Raw genomic sequence first — 21,744 nt, forward strand, 5'->3', positions numbered from 1 at the left:
TGCACTCACTCAAACTATTTGCGTACAGATAGATCTCCTTTTCCCCCAGCTCACACAAATTCAAAGAACTAAAAAGGGAAGTTCTTGTTAAAAACAGGAAAGAAAAACATTTCTTAGAATATATACAGAGCAGAAAAGTGCAATATATTTCCGTAGCATCACAGGATGCGCCAGAAAGTGGTTTTACTATATCCATTAACATGTCACTCTGTATACAAAGTTTCATCACATAGATGACCTTTCAAAACAACAGGACACATTTCTACAGCATATCTGCACATAATCACACAACGCCAAAGTTTGTCATATTATCTCCTGCATTTGTTTTTCCTTGTTGCAGCTAAAATACATGCAACTGTAGCTAGAAGCTCTACAACCTGCCTGGTACCCATTATTAAAAGCTAAACAGATGTTTACTCAAACTGTAACATCATTGTTTGTAAAGCATATAGGAACTGTTTATATCAGCACAGAATGGATGCCATTCACTTATACTGCTCTAGGATGAATCAGAAAGTGTAACAATGAAAGGCATTCAAGCACAACAAAACTTGCTAATGGATTTTGGTAACAGCAGAGACACCCACTGTATTCTTCATTACTGCTGCAAAGTATTTCAGTTAGTTCTAAATAGATCTGAATGCATACAATCATACAAGCACTGTACTTCAACACATTAGCTAAGCACAGGATTCTTTCAACACCCTTCTTATATTGACTGACCGATACAGCAAGGCTTTACAAGGCCACTGTAATGGAAGCTATCTTCTCCAGAACCTGCTCATCTGTTCCTTACGCTCATTTGTGCCCTCCATGCTTCAAGTGGTTTTCATTCTTTAATAAAATACTTTTCTGGTCACACCATTAAGTCTATCACCAAAGTAACAGCACAGAAACACTGAAAAAAAACCCCTATTCTTCCACTCAAGATTTCTAAACAACTAAACTAAACATCACATTGAAAAAATAATAAAAGAGACAATTATTCAAAAAATACAGCTTGGTTTTGTTAGCTAGTGTAAATTTTAAAATTCCGATGCTTGCATTTTACTTGTCTGCCATTACTTGCAAATTGAAGCTATGAACAAATGCTGTGTAGGCAACAAATAATTCTACTAACATGCCAACAATCACTTTAATCTCTTCCATTTAACAACTCATGAACCTTTTATGAACATAATCTTCTAGAAGGTAACTGGTATTACAAGATAATCCCAGTACAAGTTTAATTAAAAATACAAACTACATATAGCTCCATGCTTACTAACTCTTTCATGCTGAAAAAGCAAGAGTGGCTATTATTAATAGCTCTGTTGATCTGGCAAACTGACATGCACAGAAACAAGCTAAAGAAGCATTCAACAGACCATGTCACACTGGAAAAAAAAAATGGTTTTCACAAATTTGCCTTAGCATAAGCATTAAAAAAAAACATTTAAAATAGCTTAACCAAAGCATGCCTGCAGAGTTATGGGTCCTACTCTAATTTTAAAGAAAATCCAGTACGAGATTATATATTGTTACAGGCTACAGTGGAATTAATCGAAAAAAAATTTTTAAGCCATTTTCCTTCAAGAAACATAGAATTTGAATTACTTAGCTGTCAGATGGAAGTCAACATAGGTTTCCTTTGAGTTTTGAATGCCAAGAGTCTTATTTGACTGGACATAAAATACATTTGCTATTTTAAAACATACCTCATGTAATCATTTAACCAGAGCCCTGTAATTCAAACTGGTGAGCTCTTTTCACATTAAAAAGCTAATCAGAAGACAGGTCTTTACAGTTCTGTTTAAGTGTTGGCTTGCTTCCATAAATACATGTTGCACTTCCAAGCTCCCCTAGTAATCATCTCCACAGTCCTTTCCCTTACTTCTAAACCCAACTAGAAATATTTCAAACTGCCTGAAACCCTCCAGAAAGCTTTTTCTGCTTACCTTTACCACAGCCACTGCCTCATACCTGTGGCAAGCAATAATTAGTCCAGTTAGGTCAATACTGACCACACAACAGGCACTCAACAGGCTATGCATGTATCCATCTCTCTGCCACTCTGACCAAGAATAATGAAGTCTAAAGTTTTACTGTACCATTTTACACGGTGCTTACAATCAAACCTGTCACCAGTTCTGAAGTGGCATCTAACTGCATCCCAAATCTGAACCAATTTCTCACCTCAAAGACTGCAGAGGTGTAATTTTGAGCTTTATAGTTATTCAAACTCACAAAATAAATTCCCTTTAACATATAAAATTAAATACATCTATAATGAACTATCCTGACACACACAGAATGAAGTGATGTGTAGGTGAGCTGTGACATTCTTCTTGTGGAGAAGCCCATGCTACAAACCAGTTTTTCATACAATCTCCTTTTGGATTAGACTATGCCGTGATGAAAGGCACTGGATGGGCTCTTTTCACACTGAAAAAACAGCAAGAAATCCCATGCTGGGGTGGGGGGGAATATGCACAAGCAAGCAAAATTAAACCTTGTAATCTCATGCAGATTTCTTTAAACATGTTTCAGTTATGACACTTCACTGAGAACAAAATGCATAGCAAATAGTTTTGCCTCCTACAAGACAGCATCAAATTTTAGACACAGCTGAATGAGTTACCACTACAGAGAAATGTGGGTTTCCTCAAGCTCAGGATCGTCAAAAAAGCAAGACTATACAAAGCCTTTGTCTCTTCAGGAATATGCTCAACTAATCATAACCCACAAATGTGAATCAGATGGATATCCAGCTCCTAGAAGGATCGGGGAGGGGTGCTACTGCTCATAGGAAGTACTTTCACATTTTGAAACCAACTCTGTTAGATGTTGCACTGTAATAGCATAAAGCAGCTCCCTCCTCTTCAATCATCTGATGCATTTCATTACCCAGGGCTACCCCCAAATGTCAAGACTTTCTGCACATCTTTTCTCTCTAAGCAGTTTCTCACCAACATGAAAAGCTTCTGCACTGTTCAGTCCCCACAGTAGTAAAGGTGTGTTTTAATACCAGTTTTTTAAAATAGAAAAAAAATTGTGCTTTGCTATAGAGACAACACTTACAGCCCACCCTGACAGCCAATTTAACTACAGCCCAAATTCATTGCTAATAGTCACTGGAGCAAGCATATCAGCCACGTACTACACTCTGCAAGTTCATTCTGACAAATACTTAACATCTGCAGTCTTTCGAAATTTTAAGACATTTTTCCACAGCTACAGAAGTCAGACTGTGCTATGGATGACTGGCCCCTAAGGTCCTATTTCTGCAAGTAGGAACTGATGACCTGAGAACTGTTAACATCAAGGAACTAAGCAGGCAACAATCTCAAAGGGATGCTTAAGTGACGCTACCCAAATAGGTTCTTCCCACATAAAAATACACTGCTTCCAAAATTTAAAATACTTTTTAGGACTAAGGCATTTGCGTCAACTTAAACACTGAGGACAAGGGCTCTGCTGCTACAGTGAAGCAGTACTTTTAAGATACCTTAAGTCTGGTCTTTCTGTATTGTCATAGTGCGGAGAATGAACACAGTGGACATGGTCTTCATTTTCTCTCAAAAAACCTCCAAACAAATGCGCAGGGGAAAAAAAAAAAAAAGTAGTCAGTCACATACAACAACTCATGTACACTCATACACATGCCTAACTACTTTCAGAAAAGAAGAAGGAAACCCTCTTCCCTCCAGCCATGCTCCCCAGTAACTGTTTCTACAACATCAAGTTTTATTTTAAAGTGTAAAAAATATTCTGGTTTTACTCATGAGACCAGCTCACTACAGCCACCACCTCTTCTAATCACAGACTAGACAGAAAGGCTACACAAGCTCCCAAACACATCCAGACACACAGAGAATAGACCTGGTTGGACTTCAAAGAGACACTTAAGATCACTGAAGGATCAGTCTGTTTTCTGCACTGCAAGTATTAATCTCTTCTGCCTAATTTTCTTCTGTGGAGCCCTTCCTTCTCACCTGGGGGCAGGGGAGGAAAGGAAGCTACAGAGAATACAAAATTTACTCTTCACATACCTACTGAACCACAGACCATATTTAAAGAACCATATTTAAATGAGGTTCAAATTATGTTCCTAATGAACTAGATTCTAAAGACCATATTTTTATTAAAAGCAAACGTACATAGGAAATAACCTTCTGGCTTTCCTTAGCTTACTAATGTGTGACACCACCTTTTTCTATCTTGGAAGGCTCATTCAACATCTATACCTTCACATTTGTACACCTGAAAGCAAAATCCCAATTTTGTTCACTTTCAGGAGGTAGCGAGAATATTACTCAATGTATTTCCAGTATTGATTCAGACTCACTCTCTGAATAAACAAATTGGCTATTAGTAACAAGCGGGAGACTAACCATAGGAGCTCTCCATTAGTAATACCCAGAGACATCCTGCTATTACAAAGCAGAAAGGCATATGCTTTCTGCTAAAAGCACAAATAAGTAAACAGGGGAGTAAGAAGTTAGACTAACTCCTACAAAGCTTGTTTTAAAAGGTAAACTGTATTCAGGACAGGAATTGTAGCATAGAACAGTTCTTAGAACCCTTGAAAATAGCAAGCTAGAAATCTATTCTAAAACTTTAAGATGAAAATTCAGTGTAATTCCAATTTGGCAGCTATTAGAACAGGCATTTAAAAAAACAGTAATAATCTGTTCAATACTGAAGAACCAGATATTTTCTACAGCTGTGTATCAGAAGATCCTTTACTACTTTGAAATAGACAAGTAATATCAAATAGATGTTAATGATACATCAAGACACAAATCAACATAGGCAAAGCTACGACAGAAAGCTGCAATCAGTTTGACTTTGAAGTAAAAGAACAGCAACCATGTCTTAAATTAAAAGATACAGTGAGAAAGTAATGATCTACAATCACAAAGAACAGAGCTCACCGGCACCTTACCACCTAATATATATATCAATCTCCAGAAATCAATATAAGGATGAAAAAAAAAAGCCACCACCAAAACAACAGCCATACTCTTAAAGTCACCTTATCTTCCTGTTATGTTCCAGCAGAGAAAAAAAAAAATAAATAAAAATCAGGAACATGGTAAAATAGCAAAAGACCTTCATTCATCACTGGAGGAGAAAAGGTGCAAGTACCTACAATAAAGCCAAAAGAGAGCTGCTCAAATTATGTTTTTGAAATGTAGTAATTTTTGAACAAGTAGAACAGGTTCCTGAGAGCTTTACCTATAATTCCTGTAACCTACTAATGAGCACAAATTGTCTTTAAAAAAAGTTTAGCTATTTCACCATCATTGCAAAGAAGAAACATAATGTATAACTAAGTTAACATACGTTTTCAGATTAGCAAGGTATTAGCAAGAAAAACACAACAGAAATGACTTGTTCAGCTAGAAGCCAAGCAACAAAGTTGTGGGTTTTTTTAAGTGCCTGGAGCAAAATCCAGATATTGTGATACCAACAACATCTAAATTCTTGTTATGGATTAACAACATGCAATCTTTCCAGTCTCTCTTGTTGTCTACTTGTAGCATAACTCTATCATCTTCAGAAATTAAATACTACCCAATTAAAATATCTTTAGGATTTAATACAGGAAACATGCTTCATTTCAAACAGAATGTCATAAACAAGTGGCCTCATTCATTAATAATCCCTCCCAGCCTTTGTTTCTATTCAAGAATATCTAACATGCATTAGAGCCTCAGAAAAGTCCCAGCAAGGAAAAGTGTGAGCATTACTTGTCAGGACTCAGAAGACCTCACTAAACATACATAAAAGTAATTACTTTCCACATCTTACTAAACTTGTACTTTGGGACAACGGCTATGGAAGTAGTTATTTGATGAATAATTACTGTAGGGAAGAGAACAGGGCTTATTAATTGAAGCAAGCCTACATGGAGAGAAGTGACATACAATGAGAATGCAAGTGGAGCCAGTTTCATTTTTCATATATTACAGACATGGAAAGAGAAACACGCAGTTAAACAATAACATTCAACAATAAAAGACTAAGTCTATTCAGCATGAAGAGAAGCAGGAAATAAGAATCAAATTACTTTTTCCAACCAGAAGAATGAGCAGATATACTGTTTACAGAACTGTGTTTAACAAGGCCAGCCCTGGAAGATTAGCTATGATAGTAACAGAGTCTCACGGAAAAAAAGAAACACATCCTCACACACTCACATTAACCACCAAAAAAAAAAAAGTAACAGCAGGCAGAATCCCAAAGCCAAAGTCTGCAGTAGGGAAACTAGCATAATTATGAAATAAATAAATAAATATAGATATAGATATAAGCAGAGGCACAAAATAAATACATTACAAGCCACATATACTTCTACTGACCTGCTAAAGGACATCTGAGATGTACCAAGATGTCGCTGATAATTCTAGCCCTTCCTACAAATTACAATAAAAATATATCTGAAGACTACTAGACTATATGCACCACTTTTGACCTTCTGCAGTCCTACAATATCTCAAAACTTGGATGAAGACGTTCAAACAGCAACCAGGACTGTTTCAGCAGGTCAGACTAGAACTTGGATTCTGCCTAAGTTTTCTTTCAAGAGTATACATTAAAAATCAACTTGGCCCTTTTTTAATCCCAGTATTATTCAGATTTTCATCCAGAAGCATGCACTGCAACCTCACACACATAGACTAAGAGACTGCCTACAAACAGAGAAGCTCTAAATCCATATTCCCTTTATTCAGACATTAAGCTGCTTTATTTGCACCTCTGTCTTAGGAGAACTACTTTCATTACCATACTCCATCCATGTTTGTGCACATTCACCTTCATGGAGTTACCCACATTTGCTCCTTTTCACTCAATTCCTCTGTTGTAAAGGCTAACCTCTGAAACAATACCCTACTCTAGCTTTTGCCAGCCAATACAAGAGCAGCCTTAAACTGCTTTCCTACTGTCACAATCTGAAAACCTTCCATAGCTTCTGCTGAATTCAATCAAATTACAAATTAGTGAATATAAAATTTACCATGGAAACTGCATCACAGAAACCACCGTGAACAAGGAGGAGGGAGGAGGTCTCCCTGACTAACCACAGATATAAGGGGCAAATGACAGCAAGTTCTCAAAAAAGAAAATAAAATGGGGTTTACTTCACTAAAAACATGCCCATTTCAACTGTGTTCCCAGTTACAGCAAATAAACTTGTGTGTGCATGTGATAATAATAAACGTGTAGTTTAAATTTTACAAGTAAAATACATTAGAAATTAAATGCACAGCCCAAACCAGCCTTAAGGTAAGCCAGTTTATTTCCTGATGCCTTACTAGCGGGGCATTTGACACTCAGAAATCTTTACATGTATAGACACCTTTAAGTTCATTCTATCATTGGGTAAAGTTTCTTAAGGGTTCACATTAGAAGGTAAGTAGCGTAATTCAGTGGCTTAAGGAGCAGTCAGAGGAAAGTCTATTAAGTTTTGTGAAACTGAACGACCTTGAAGACAGAAATTAGATTTCCTGCATCTCACTTCCAGTTTGTAAAAATGAGGATTAAGTGTTTAAATCTCCCACACTGACCTCGTTAGAAGATCTCTAATGGAGATATTGCATTCCTTTTCATTCAGAATGTACCACCCTGGCACAGAAATCAGGTACCAGAAGAACACACAACTACTGTTAAATTGTGTGCGTTCTGTTCACCTAAAGAACCTGTGCTCTTTCCCATGTTTAAATTTACTAAGAACAAGGAGTGAGGCAAAGCTTTCTTTGCAGAATCTTGTCAGACACTGGGCCTTAACTAGGTAAATTTTAAGTAACTTCACCAATAAGTTTACACTTCTACTTCCATAGTTTAAAGTTGTGTTCATACTTTGATTCTAGATCATACTGAAGTATGAGCACAGTGAAGCTGATACACCTGAACAAGAGGTGAAATACCTGCATTAAAGCTACTGCAGACAGAGGAGATTGGAAAACAAGTTGAAGAAGAACTAAAGGAACACAGGTAGAATTCCAAAAGACAGGTTAAGTTGTTTTTGTGAGCAAGAAAAACTTGGAAAGAACAGTTCTGCACCACTATTAAAAAAAAAAAAAAAAAAAAAAGCCCAGAAAACAAACCAAGCACAACAAAACAAAAAAGCCACACACAGAGTGGAAGGAAGGTTTAAGAGAAAAGCAACTCCAATCAACTCAAGGTTTTCCAAGCTCAGAGCCACTCTTCAGTTACAGGCATAGGAAAAAGCATTTGATACGTATGTCCACCCTATCACCATGAAGCATTTGTGAAGAACCTACCCACTTGTCAAATGCTCTTTCTTAATTCAGAACAAATCTGAAGGTCTGAAGTGCCTAGGCACCATGATTTTTTACCGGGTGTAATTTCTTGAAGAAACACAACCCTTAGAGCACTAGAATTCTGTGATGTACCATCACTTTCTTTTTTCATTTTCATGACACTTTTCATATTAACATGCATGAACGAATGAAGACTTCAAGGAAAATATAAAGAGGCGTTTTAGCATCAACACCATGTGTTCGAGTCCCTTGTGGTTGTTTGTACCAAGCAGACTACTGTCATATACACACATCCAAGAGGATTCATAATCCTTAAGCTTATATATATAATAACTAATATTTAGCACAAACCTTCTGATCCCCTAACATCCTATAATACACAATTAATTACTGACTGACCTTGCCATTTTTCTTTAAACCAGGGAATAAACTGGTTGCCAAAAGAGCAAACTTTGACAGAAACCACCATATTCCATTTTAACTCCCTATTCCTCCACAGCAATACACTCACGTCTCTATCCTGCTTTACACAGCAATGCAACCACATAATTATCGTGAGCACTCAGGTTTAAAGTGAAGTACAGCCTTACAGCTCCCACTAGACCATAGTGATTTCAGTAGCCTATAGAAAGGACCTATCTCTGGCATCACCAGCCTGACTCAATGCCGTAGCTGCAACTCTAGAAGTCGCTACACATTTTAGCTCTCCCATAGTCTATGCATGCTTAGAACTGTTTCTAACTTAAAGGAAACTTAAAACTTCTCTTCACTACAGCTTCTATTGCCAACATTACAAATATATTTTGTTAAAACTTTTAAGATACTGGCTAAAGCAAAACAAGAATGAGTAGTACTTCACAAAGTGCTGACTCAAGGTATATGCACACAGAAGAGGTCCCATGAGTCACAGCCACTTTGTGTGAAGTGCCCAGAGCCATTTACTAAAGGACAGAAGTAAACAGGGCTGCCTGAAGTTACCTGTCCTTCAAGGAAGGAAAATCAACATGTCACACATAAGCTGTCATTGAGAGTGAACTCCGGCTGTATATCTAACATTAAAGTTACACCGCAACTTACCCTACACTAACTCATTTATGTACCCCTACCTTGTGTTAGGCACCAATACATACATGCACAGGTTATGTGCATGATCAAAAGTCCCCCCCTGCCGTCAGGCAGATTCCCCCATCCATTCCCCTACATGCATACAGACTACCATGACTCCATGTACAGAAATCTGACTGTAGGATCAAGAGATTAACATATAGTATCTGCCTCAGAATTTAATATAAAACACTTGCAAAATATCAGAGATCAAGTAAGATCTATAATTTCTTAGTCCCTTAAAATCAATTAGGCTTACTCTATATAAGGATTCATTTGTTGGAGAACTGCTATAAACACACAGACACACCAAGAGCCATGTCAAACCAAACAAAAGCTTGGTTTTCTAAAATTTTAACAGTGATTTCTCACTAGTAAGAAATCCTGCTTCTTAATGTTTCATTCATTTGTAGCACAACATATCAACAAAAATGTTCCCTGTATGTATTTTAACCAACAGTTGTATGAGATGCCTGCTCCCAGCCAACTGATCACTAAGAATGCTTCCAAACAGCTCCAAAAAAAAAAAAAGGAAGAAAGATCTGCAGGAAGATGGGCCAAGTGCCCAAGAACTTGTCTGTTTCCACCCCAAAATAATTGGCCATATGAAAAAGATGAACAAAGGAGAAATTGTTCCTCACGCAGACAGAAATATTTATTAGCGCTAGACGACAGAACTTTCTTTAACCTGGTTTCTCAGAGAAAAACTTCCCCAATTCACTTCACTTCCCCCTGTCCCCCCCTCCCCAATTCCCTTATCCTCTCATTTCATGCCAGTAACTTCTGGTGCATGATGAATTTCAAACCAGCCTGCCACAACAGTCATCCCAGCAATAACCAACATTCCTGAAAGTTTTGTGTAAACCAGCAGATGGATAGGAAAAAAACTCTGTAATTAATTACATCCCCACTAAGGCACAGCCAGACAGAAACCAGCATTCTAAGTTTTGCTTGGCAGCCAGCTAGTCCATAGACCCATCCATGCTACTTGCTCGTTCAACTGTTATGAAGGACAGGGCAGAGGGAATCCACTGGCAACAGGGGTGAGGGAGTCAAAATTCAGGATTTACAAGCTCTTGTTTCCTCAGAAGAACTACTAGAACATAACGCTTCATTAGTACTGCTGGTCATGAAAATAAATTTACACTACAGCCTTCATCACATGCGCTATGAAAAGACCACATAACATCTACCACTATAAAACAGAAATTCTGACACATATTTGAAATTGACTTAGTATCAGGGATTAATAATACCATGATTTTTTAAAATATAGATAAGTAGACTAAATACACAGATCAATAACTAAGACCTCAAAATTAACAAGCACTCATTTTCTTCCACTTACCTCGAATTGTAAAATAGTGAACTAGCCTCTCATTCATGTTCTGTAGGAAGAACAAAAGACAACCTACACATTCAAAGAACTACCCATTTTTCAGTAACCCAATCACAAAAATTTACTTTTTAATCTATCAAATCTACGCAATACCTACACTGATCTACATTTTCAGAGTTGCACTTTTTACAGAATTAAGATGCCAAATATAAATGCAGTCCTTTGTGCCTAAAATTGAGAAACACCAATCAGCTCTGATACAGTGCATTTTATGCATGCATGTCTAAGAATTTCACAAAATAAGGCTACCATTATCCCCATCAGGCATAGAGGGAAAACCGATGACTGTATCCAAGCTAGTTTCACTGTGCTCTAGGTCAGCTTATGGTTCCGGATGCTCAGCGACCTAAACAGACATTTGTATTAAAAAAAAGCACTAGCTAACACCTATTGGAACAGGCACAGTCAGGCAAAATATTTTTGATCTGTTTGGGGTTTTTTAGTCACTTACAGCCATTTCTTGCCCCAGTAGACTTCTAAATCAAAAGGAGCCAGCACAGTATTCATATCTTGTTTGCTCCTTTGTTCATACATCAGCCTCTCTGAAAAGAGCAGTTGGGCACAGCTACCAACATTATAAAAGCTTGTGTAAAATGCTGCTGGCAAACTAACATAAAGAGCACAATACCGCATTGTAGATCCTGCTCCCTAACACCTCCTATCACTCCAAGAAGTGGCTAGATTTTCTTCCTAGCAGCTTGCTGGAAACACCATTTCCAAACTGCATCTAATCACACTCACCCCTTTTGACACCTTCCACACTACCAATGCCAATCTCGCATACCTTCCAATTTCCCTACTGCAATAAACCAACTTAACATCAGTAGACTACAAACTTCATTTCAAGCAGCTTTAAAAAAAGCACACTAAATAAACAAGCTTCCAGTCAATAGGAGGTTTGTTCTGTTTTGGTTCCAAGATAAGTCTTTTTTAAAAATATTACATATTTTATGCCTATTGATTCAAATTGAAGCCTTGAGCTGAAGTCAGATACTATGCATCCCTTAAAGTTGGGCCGGATGATTTGTTTAGACTTCATGCAACTGAAACAACTGCAATATATTTCCATAGGAAAACCAAAGTGAAAAATAGCTGAACCTTAAAAATAGTTAGTCTAACCAGGATACCACCCAAAACCCCTACAAACCACCAAAACCAAACAAACAACCCAAAATCCAACAACCCATACATTTGGAAGTCAAGAGAGCTGGCTGGTTGATTTGAAATGGTCAACTCCAAACCCAGCCACCCCTTTTAAATTTATGTAGTTGCTCACTCACCTCAGCATCACATAATCACTGTTTTCCAACTGTCATTATTTTCTGAACCAGAAATTAACTAACATTTGAGTACTGTACTCATACGCCAATAACACAGCATAACTTGTTACTGAAGTTTACAGTGTCCTTAAATACGGCACATAATGAAATCAAAGCTACCTTCAGGCAATCTTAATGTACGAACAGCTCTGCTGAGAGAATAACACAGTTTCTGCTGTGCCATTAGACTGCCAGTAACACATACTTGCAAAATTCTATATGCTCATAGCTCACTTTTTTCCTCCCACTCCCAAAAGTGAAATAACGTCTTTATGGGCAAAACAACTACCTAGTACGGCTAAAATAGAGAGATGCATTTTGTAGCTGTACTAGTAAATTTACAAACAATGTGTTTTTCAAAAAAGTTATTAAACTGCAACATCAGAATGCCATTTTTCTCACCTAAACCTAAATCAGCATTAAGAATTACACACACCATTATCTCTTCACATTCACAAATATTGTTGTTACTAGCCTTTTGCTGCAGTAGCACTGATCCTACACCCACAACTCCACAGGATGAACTTCGGTAGGCATACAAAACCCCACTATGGTAAAATAAACCCCAGGATGCCAAGAAATCACTGTTTGTTATTCCAGCTACACAACTACTGTTTAAGGCACGTCTGGCTCTCCTCCTAGCTCCACTTACCTTTATCTACCCAAGAGATGCTTGCAGTTTTCATCAGGGATACCAAAAGCTTTCTCCAAATGGAGAGTTATCCCCCTTCTCAGTCACTCCAGAGTACAAATTCACATGCCACAGGAATCACAAAGCCACAGAGAGGCAGTGTAAGTATTTCACCATACCTCCTTCTGAACTCAAATTGTAGCATTCATGCCAACAATAGCCTATAACAACGTTAAAATTATCCCTAGCCACACAAAGCTATGAGTGGTAGAAAAATACAGAAAATGTGTTCCTCAATCCAGAGGCAATCACCACATCTTATTCAGGTAAGGAAACTGAAATAATTTACCCCAATTATACACTGAAGTCAGCTAAAGAGCCAAAAACAAAACTCGGAGGCCTCATGCTTAAACTACGGTGGTCTTTGCTACCCATTTTCAAAAAAACTTAGCACTTTTCCTCAACACTCACATGGGCTTTTTTCCTTTATCCCCTTCTGCATACCTCAGTACCATCAGCTAGCTGAAGTTATCAGTGAGCTAAGTGACATTTTACCATGCCTCAATAACCCATAAACTCAAGCCCTTGTGCAGCAGTTGCTCTTTTACAACTAAAGCACACGCTATAGTAGTCGCCCTGTGAAGAGCAGGAAGTTGGACTCCCCGATCCTTATGGGTCCCTTCCAGCTTGAAATATGCTATGATTCTACAACTGGTTGGGTTTTCGGTTGGTTGGCTTTTTTAGGGTTTTGAGTTTTTTTGTTGGGTTTGTGAGGGTTTGGGGGTGGGTTGTTTGATTTGTTGGTGGGTTTTTTTTACAGATGCTGCTATAAAACCAGAAACATTAAACAATCATCAAGAGAAGAAACTGTGCATACACTGAAATCAGCCTCTGCACACTTCCTTTCACTTTTGTCATCCCAAAGCATCTGTCTGAAGACTATCCCTTGATAGCAGTTTCCTTGCACACATGCCTCCAAACCAAACATCCCAAAGCTAATACACAAGCCTGAAGTGTAATAATTTTTATTTCAATCCAGTTGGGGTCTTCATTTTGAGGGAGCAGGTAGAACATGAAAGAAAGTTGAGCAGGGTTCAGAAGAGTGTACTTCCAAGTCTCACCTCATGTGCTCCCTCTCTCTTTATATATTCACTTACAGACAGCGGAAGAAGCAGAGCCAGCGCTGGGAGGGAGGAGGAAAGAGCATACAGAACGTTTTGGCGCCCTTTAGCTTCTAATTTACTATTTTGCTTTTTTGCAATGTTACCAAAAGGACATTCTGGGAAAGGAGGAAAGAGGTAGAAAATGCTTCCCATCCTCTATCCTTCACATCTCAGAAGAAAAAGATACAGCGTTTGAGTGAGAGCACAGTCCCAAACACAGCAGAGTGTGTGGCAAAGAACAATGAGCTCCCAAGCCTGGGCATTGTGTGCATCTACCTCCTCCTCTTCCCCCCAGACGTGATCAACCAATATGACAAATCTCTAGAAATCACTATATATCCAAACCAGGCCACTGAAATTAACCCCAGTTCATAGTTCATGGTACAAACTCAAGGAGTAAAACCAAGATGAGATGTATTTTACCAGAACTGCTTTTATTATTATAGCAACACTTTCACCCTTCTTAACCACCATGGATTTCTCAATTCAAAGGGAACACTGTACAAAAAAAAAACAAAATGTTTGCCTGGTAATACTAGAATTACAAGAAAAATATTATTTTGACATTAATCAGAAATTTGACAAGTGCCTTTCACAACCAAGAACTACTTTTGACACAGGGTTCATTTTTATGTGGTTAAAATCCATACTTAAGAACTGGCATTCTATTTTAATTATGTCACCAGATTTTTTCGAGAAAGCATTTTTACTGAATTGTAACAGTAAGAACTAGCGGCTAAGGCTCCTCATTTTAGTTACATGGGTGCACAAACAAAATAATATCTTTAATTTCAATAATTGGTCAATGTAACTCAGGAGTAAACAGACATCAGATAGTAGCATGCTGACTGCATAGAAACATTCTGAGCTTCTAATCTCCAAGAACATTACTGCTTCAAGGAAAAACTCAGCATAAGAAGTCAGTAAATCAAAGTAACTGCAACCAGCGTGTAAAAATAAATCTCAGAGAAAAGACACTTCAACAATGAATCATATTGTTTTCTTCCCAGCAATTTCTTGAACAGCCAGTTTCAGTGATGAAGCCTTTAATGTTGTCTACCTCTTACTACTTTTCTGATTCTGATCATCTGCTTTTCACACTTTAAAAAGAGAAAGGGGGGGGGGGGGGGAGAGAAGAGAAGAAAAAAAATAAAAACCCACCCCTTCCTATGCTACTGAAAATGCTACGATTAAATTCATTTGCATAAAATCTTCCTTTCACAATTCCATACCTACCACAGATGAAAAAAGCGCATCTTTTAAACACCTAAGTCCACTTCCTCTGCATGTCCATTTAAATTAAATGTTTCCCAATCTCACACCTATTTAAAATGGTAACAAGTTAAACCTTTCCCTGAGAGCCCTTTCTCTACTGAGCATTACACAGACGCGACACTCTCTAGAGAACCCACACACACACAAAACCCACCCAAACAAAAACAAACGAAAAACCCACAAACCAAAAAACGCACCCAAACAAAAACAAACAACAGCAACAATAAAAAAAACCCCACACGGGAGAAAAAACGCCGGCCCCAGTCCCCTCGTGCGTGCGTCCTCCCGGGGCAGGCGCGGGCAGAGCGAGGGGCTGGCGAGAGGCTCCATCCCCCAGCCCCACGCCCGCAATCCCCCTCCGCGCCCTTCCCGCGCCGAGCCCGGGCATTCTCCCCCGAGCTCCCTCACCCAGCGCCGCCTCCTTTTCTCTCCCGCACTTCGCTGCTACCGATAAAAAAATAAATAAAGAGACCCGCGCCACACACGTAAGGGCCTCACCCCCCGCTCGCGGCCACAACAAAACCCCAGCAAGTTGCGCCGCTCCGCGCCCACCTACCGCGGCGGTTCGCTACACCATCAACGGCGGCTCCGTCTGGCTGCCGGGACAAAGCGGTGGCGGCGGGGCCGCGGGGCGGGAGCGGGGCGGTGGCGAGCGGCTCCCCTCTTGCCCGGGCGGCGGCGGCGACGAGCGGCAAGGGTCCCCGCGCAGTACCTCAGCAGTGGCAACCCAGGGGCATCTTAACGGGGAGACAAGGAGCGGGGCGGTGACCGGGCCGGGGCGGGGCGGGGGACCGTGGGGAGGGGGGGGAAGGAGAAGGAGGAGGAGGAGGAGGGGCGGCGGCGGCGGCGGGCTGGGGTCCAGGCAGCCGAGCGCTGCCTCCGCCTGCCTTCCCTCACGCACGCACGCACGCACGCACCGAACGGGCACCCAGCAACGCAGCCAGGCCGGAGCCGCATGCCAGTATCCGGCCTCCCCATTGGCGGAGGAGGGACACCCCGTGACCCGGCAGGAGGTCGGAACCAATCGGCGAAGTGGATGGAAGTGATTTAAAAGAATAGGGGGAAGGCGGGGGGGGGGGGGCCGCGGCCCGCCGCCCGCCTGCACAAAGGCGGCTGTCGCCGCCACAGCCCGCAGCGGGGTGCGCGGGGAGGGCCAGTCGCGCTACACCCCGCAACCGTTCGGCGGGTTGGCTTAGCTGCCCGACGCCAGGAGCGGCCCTTTGTAGGTTGCCTTCGTCCCCTGCTACAACGAAGCAACAGCAGAGAGCGTGAGCGCAGCCACCGCGCGGCCTGCCCCGGTCCCCCCCGGCCCGCTGGCCCTAGCGGGCGGCTGGGCACGGCCCGGGCGGCAGCGGCACCGCACCAGGCCTGGCGCGAAGGCGGGGCCGCGCCGCGCCGCGCTGTGGCAGGTCCGCAGCGCCCCTCAGCCGCGGGCGGGCGGGCGGCCCCGGGCCGGTGTGCCTGCCTAGCGCCCTGGCCGGAGAGCTGGCAGCCTCGCGAGTCAGCGTGTTTGAAACGTCTTCAGGCTCTGCCAGGAGCCGGTGGCTGCACGGTGGCTGCGGGCCGTCGGGGCCGCGCTCCGCATCGGGCACCTTCGGCCGCCGCCGCTGCTGTGCCGAGAGGCCGCGCTCTGCCCGGGGGCGGCCGGGGCGAGCAGCTGCCGCTGTCTGCGCCGTGAGGCCGTTGTCACAGCAGCAGAATGCCAATTTACCGAAATTAATAAATTATTAATAAATTACTTGGTCACTTAGATCTTTAAGCTGCTGCATCTCTGAGCTATCACGTAGCTAACAAAAGGCAGCGTTGAAGGTACCAGTGCCAAAAATAAAGCGAACTTGTTATTTAACGTTAACCTCACCTTTCAGCCACGGAACACAGGCCAGCAAAATAAATCACATGGCGGGAAAGAAAGTCACATGTTCTTCCTGGGGATCTGAGAAACTTCATGTGGAATTATATCTGCATTTTGAAAAAGCACTAGGATGTGTCAGGACAGATTTTGCCCTTAATTACACTTGTGTAACACCAGCTGTTTGTGTTTTCTGTAAACCATCTTCATGGCTGAGTCTAGTAGTACCACAGGAGGTAAGTTTGAGGCTGTTAACATTACTGCCTTCAGCACAGGGAAGCAGGAACTGTTGTCACTGAAGGCGAAAGGCATATACAAGGAGATTTGAGGTCTGTACATCAGAGGAACTTAGTTCTTTGCCCTGACCATACAGGGCAAATTTATCCCTGGCATAACTTCAGAGGCATTACCACCAGAGGTTGAGACACAGAGCTGATGGCGTGCTAATAACTAATTTAGATAAGCGTCTAAAAATGCACATCAGTTAAATGGCTGAGACAGTAATTTTGGAGGCTACACTTAAGCTGTTCTTTATAGAGTCTGAGTCCATCTCTCCTATTTTCTCTTCTAATTACAATTTTTTGTTCCTTCGTCTCTGGACGTATGCATTAAAAATTGTATGAATTGCCACAACGGTGGCCTTGCCTTCAGCTTTCCCCAGTCACAGTGTCGGTGATGGGAAAATTCTCCACAACAGCCTCTCTCTCCCAGCTCCCCCTTCTCTCCCTCTTTCCTTTTCTGCTAACCTTCTGGTGATAATATCACCACACAATGGTTAGAAGTATTTACTCACAGCATTTTGATGTCATCTTTTGTTGTTAAACAAAAGTCAACATGTCTGGGGGGAATTTCCTCCTATATTGCATAACTAACATCTGTGTAGCCCCTGAAATTCACACAAGTTGAACTGCTGGAGTAGGTGGTTATTCACAGCCAGTTAAGCAGGCATACTTATGTCCTTGTACCATGAACGAGTGATCCAGTTACAAGTTTGCTTCTTAACCAGAGGATTGTTGCAGGAGTAGCATTCAGAGCTGCTGCTGCTGCTTTTTTTGGTTTGGTTTGGTTTGGAGGGGCAAAGATGCGGTCCTCCCTGTGGACAATAATAAACAAAGCCACAGAGCTTGTCCTGTAATTTTCTACCAGCTAAAGCTAGAAGGTTTAGTTAACACACGGAAGATCAAGGAAGACCCAAATGCTGCAGAGAGAGATCACTGCTCCTCTGTCTGGTGACTGCAGATTTTCACGGCTCACATTCCAGCAAAGAGAGATTGATGGTGAAATGACTGGGCATATTCTACATGTAAAATATTTTATGTACATATAGATTGTCTATATGAGATAGTAGCAGGTCTCTAACAAGGCAGTTTCTGACATCTTTGCAACATTTCATGCATCTATCCCCCAGCGCTCCTGGGAGGTATAAAATTGCTGATGCAGAGAAAAGCTAATTGGCCAAATCCACAAAGAGACTTAAATTCCAACATGCCACATAAGGTATCTACACACAAAATGTTAATCCTCAAAATCCTGTTCCTTACCCCTGGATATTTCTAAAGATCTGATGCAGCAACATTTCTGCCGAGTATTCTGGATCTGAAACATTGCTTCTTCTGTCAACTGGAAATGCATCTGTCTTCACTGCAAACAGGGTCACACCAGAGTCCCATTAGTATTCACAAACCCACTGGCAGGGCTGCCTGTCCCCATGACATGCACAGGTGTCCATGCAGTAGCTGCATCATGGAGCTCATTTAGCCAAGAGCACACTCTTAGGTGCTCCAGGAGCCTTGCTGAGGGCTGCCTCGTGCCTTTCAGGTTAGCAGAAAACACATAGTGTGGCTCCTGCCTCACCCGCTGCTTTCCCATCTTCCATGCTCTCATAGACCTCCTGTCCAAAGCTGTTCTGGCAGCTCCCTTTTGGGCCTCTCAACTACAGTCTGCTGGCCGTGCATCCGGCATCCACCGAGGCAAAAAGACATAGCAGAAACTTCAAATGTTTGATATTACTATTTTTATGCTATGGAAAAATCATATTGTGTTTTGTCCGTTATCATTAAAACTTCTTCACTATAGAGAAAAAAAAGAAAACAGTGGCAAAATACCAGCTTACTGAAGGGACAGAAGGCAGGCGCTGATGCAAAATAAAAAACACTTTCAGATAAAACAGGCCATCAGTGAGCAAGGAGTTACAATGTTTCATGACAGTGTTGCCACCACACCCAGATAACAGTCATAAGGTAGGGAAAAGCATCTGTAGCGTGTCCAGCAAACCTTAGAAACACTGTTGAAGGGAATAAATGTATTTGCATAATAATGACACTAAGCATTTCTGGATTTATTAGTGTGATGCAGGAATTCTTACCCTGTGTAAAGGAGGATTCTGTGAACAACTTTTGACTCCTTTCAGATGCTGATCTGTTTCCTGCACGTGCATAAAACGCTACCCTTTTGCTGCAAAGTTGTCAGTGTATTACAGAGACTGTGAACTTACCTGTTCAGTCAGTAGCCATGGGGGTTTATTACATGGATAATTGACTCTGTTCTGGCCTAAATCGTTCTTTTCTTTGTAGTTTTAGATAACATTTCTTTCTTTCTCTCTCTCTCTGTTAGCCCTTGCATCTGTTGGATCTGACATCTGTATGTCAGTGTATGTGGTATACTTCTTAAAATTGCCTCTTTGCAAAGGTGTTTAAACATGTCTCCTTTTTTAAATAACTGTCATCTTGCCAAGTGAAGGAAACAAACACCTATGAGAAAAAAAAAAAAAATCTAACCAGGAACTATAAAGCCAAAAACCCACCAATACTGGGAATTCTGTGAACACCATTTCAACCCAGCTGGTTAAAGTAAGGCAGATATATATATTTTTTAATTCTACAGTCATGAAATTACAAACCAGTTCTTAACCATGACAAATGAGTCAGGTTCTAACCTCAGCAATGCAGTAAAAGCTCAGCTCTAATGAAACAGGCAAATGTCAATACAGCGATTAGCTTGGAAGATAATATTCTGAGAGGCTTTTACAGATGACCTAACTCCACTCACAAAAAAGGATTATATTCTTTCTTTCCCTTTGTAATATCTGAATACCAGCCCTTTAGCTGAAAACTGTTTGCTGAGGGGTGGGGGTGTTGTGTTGCTGGTTTGGTTTTTTTACTGTAGGAATCACAAGAATTTAAAATCTCATTTTCTCACATATTACTAGAGAGCTTTTTTGAAGTCTCATACCACTTGAAGGACAATGCACTGGATGGTTGTGAATGCCTCCCACACATGGTTATCTCTATTTAAAACTGGCTGTATGGGTTAAAATGAAAGCAAAAGTAATGTAAATGAGATTTAAATCAATTTGAGCATATTCACACACATTCAAATGTACACACAAATACAGTGGCTCAACAGAATCTGTTAACAAGAATCATATTATTTGTTCATCTGATACAACTTTTCAAAACCTGGAAAAACAGGTTACCAACAGAGTAGGCTGAGGTGACAAGTTACTGGGTATCAGCTACTACATGGTGACTGTACTACAGGTGGTCTTGATGTCCTGCAGGGCCACTGGAAGAGGAAGAAGCTACTGGTTATTTATCATGGAATGAAAACATGCCCGCTGCAGAGGGCACAGTGTCGGTGACACACAGCACGTTCACATCCAGCTTCCACCTTGGTGGCTTCTTTCAGATTCTTTAACACCAGGCTCCTAAGCCACCTTTGAATACCTTTTCCATCATCTAAAAAAAGTGTCTTGTCTGTATCTGTGCGCATGGCCCAACCATTGTATCCTTGCTATGAAGTTTTGAATACATTGATCATGGAATCACAGAATCACTTAGGTTGGGAAAGACCTTTCAGATCATCAAGCCCGACCGTTAACCTGACACTGCCAAGGCAACCACTAAAACCTATCATTTCACAATTGCTATGCCCAAGATGGTTTTCAACCATCGCATCACCCACCAGTCCTCCTCCATTTGCAAACAACAGGTCCCACAAGGCGCCTTCCCTAGCTGGCTCCCTCACCAGCTGCATCAGGAAGGCCTCTTCCACGCACACCAGGAACCTCCTAGGCTCTTTCCGCTCTGCTGTGTTGTATCGTCAGCAGATGTTTGGTGCATTGAAGTCACTGGTGAGAGCAAGGGCTAGCGATTGTGAGACTTCTCTCAGCTGTCTATAGAATATTTTGTCTGCCTTTTTGTCCCGGTTGGGTGGTCTATAACAGACTCCCCCCAGGATATCTGCTTTGTTATCCTTCCCCCTGCTTCTTACCCATAACACACAACCCTATCACCACCATCATTAAGCTTTCGCCAATCAAAATACTCCCTAACATACAGGGCTAGCCCAACACCCCTCCTTCCTTGCCTATTCTTTCTGAGGAGTTTATAGCCGTCCATTGCAGCACTCCAGTAGCGCGAGTCCTCCCACCATGTTTCCACGAGGGCAACTATGTGATGGTTTTCCTGCTGCACAATGGCTTCCAGCTCCTCCTGTTTGTTGTCTGTGCTGCGGGCATTGGTGTAGATGCATTTCCATTGGGGTATTGATCCCACCACCTTTCTGGGGGGAGAACCCCTAATTCCTGCATGATCATTCACAGGTGTTTCCATGGTTTCTAACACACAGCACATACAACCCTGAAATTTCTGGTTTTAATGTTCTAAAACATCCCAGAAATGTAAAATGCTATAAATCAGTTTCCTCATTAAAGAAATATTTTTAAAATCTTTT

General features: G+C 41.2%; 1 protein-coding gene across 3 annotated transcripts in view; it reads right to left on the reverse strand.

Moving 5' to 3' along the window:
• RERE (arginine-glutamic acid dipeptide repeats) overlaps positions 1–16,068 on the reverse strand; it is a 254,169-nt gene extending 238,101 nt beyond the window's left edge. For all 3 annotated transcript variants that reach the window (XM_040585411.1, XM_040585410.1, XM_040585408.1), the window contains exon 1: positions 15,718–16,068. The gene's annotated coding sequence lies outside the window, so the exon portion shown is untranslated. The remainder of the gene's footprint in view (positions 1–15,717) is intronic.
• Between the last annotated feature and the right edge of the window lie 5,676 nt (positions 16,069–21,744).

Source organism: Falco naumanni, chromosome 3, assembly GCF_017639655.2.
Source record: "Falco naumanni isolate bFalNau1 chromosome 3, bFalNau1.pat, whole genome shotgun sequence".
In the NCBI taxonomy this organism is placed as follows: domain Eukaryota; kingdom Metazoa; phylum Chordata; class Aves; order Falconiformes; family Falconidae; genus Falco; species Falco naumanni.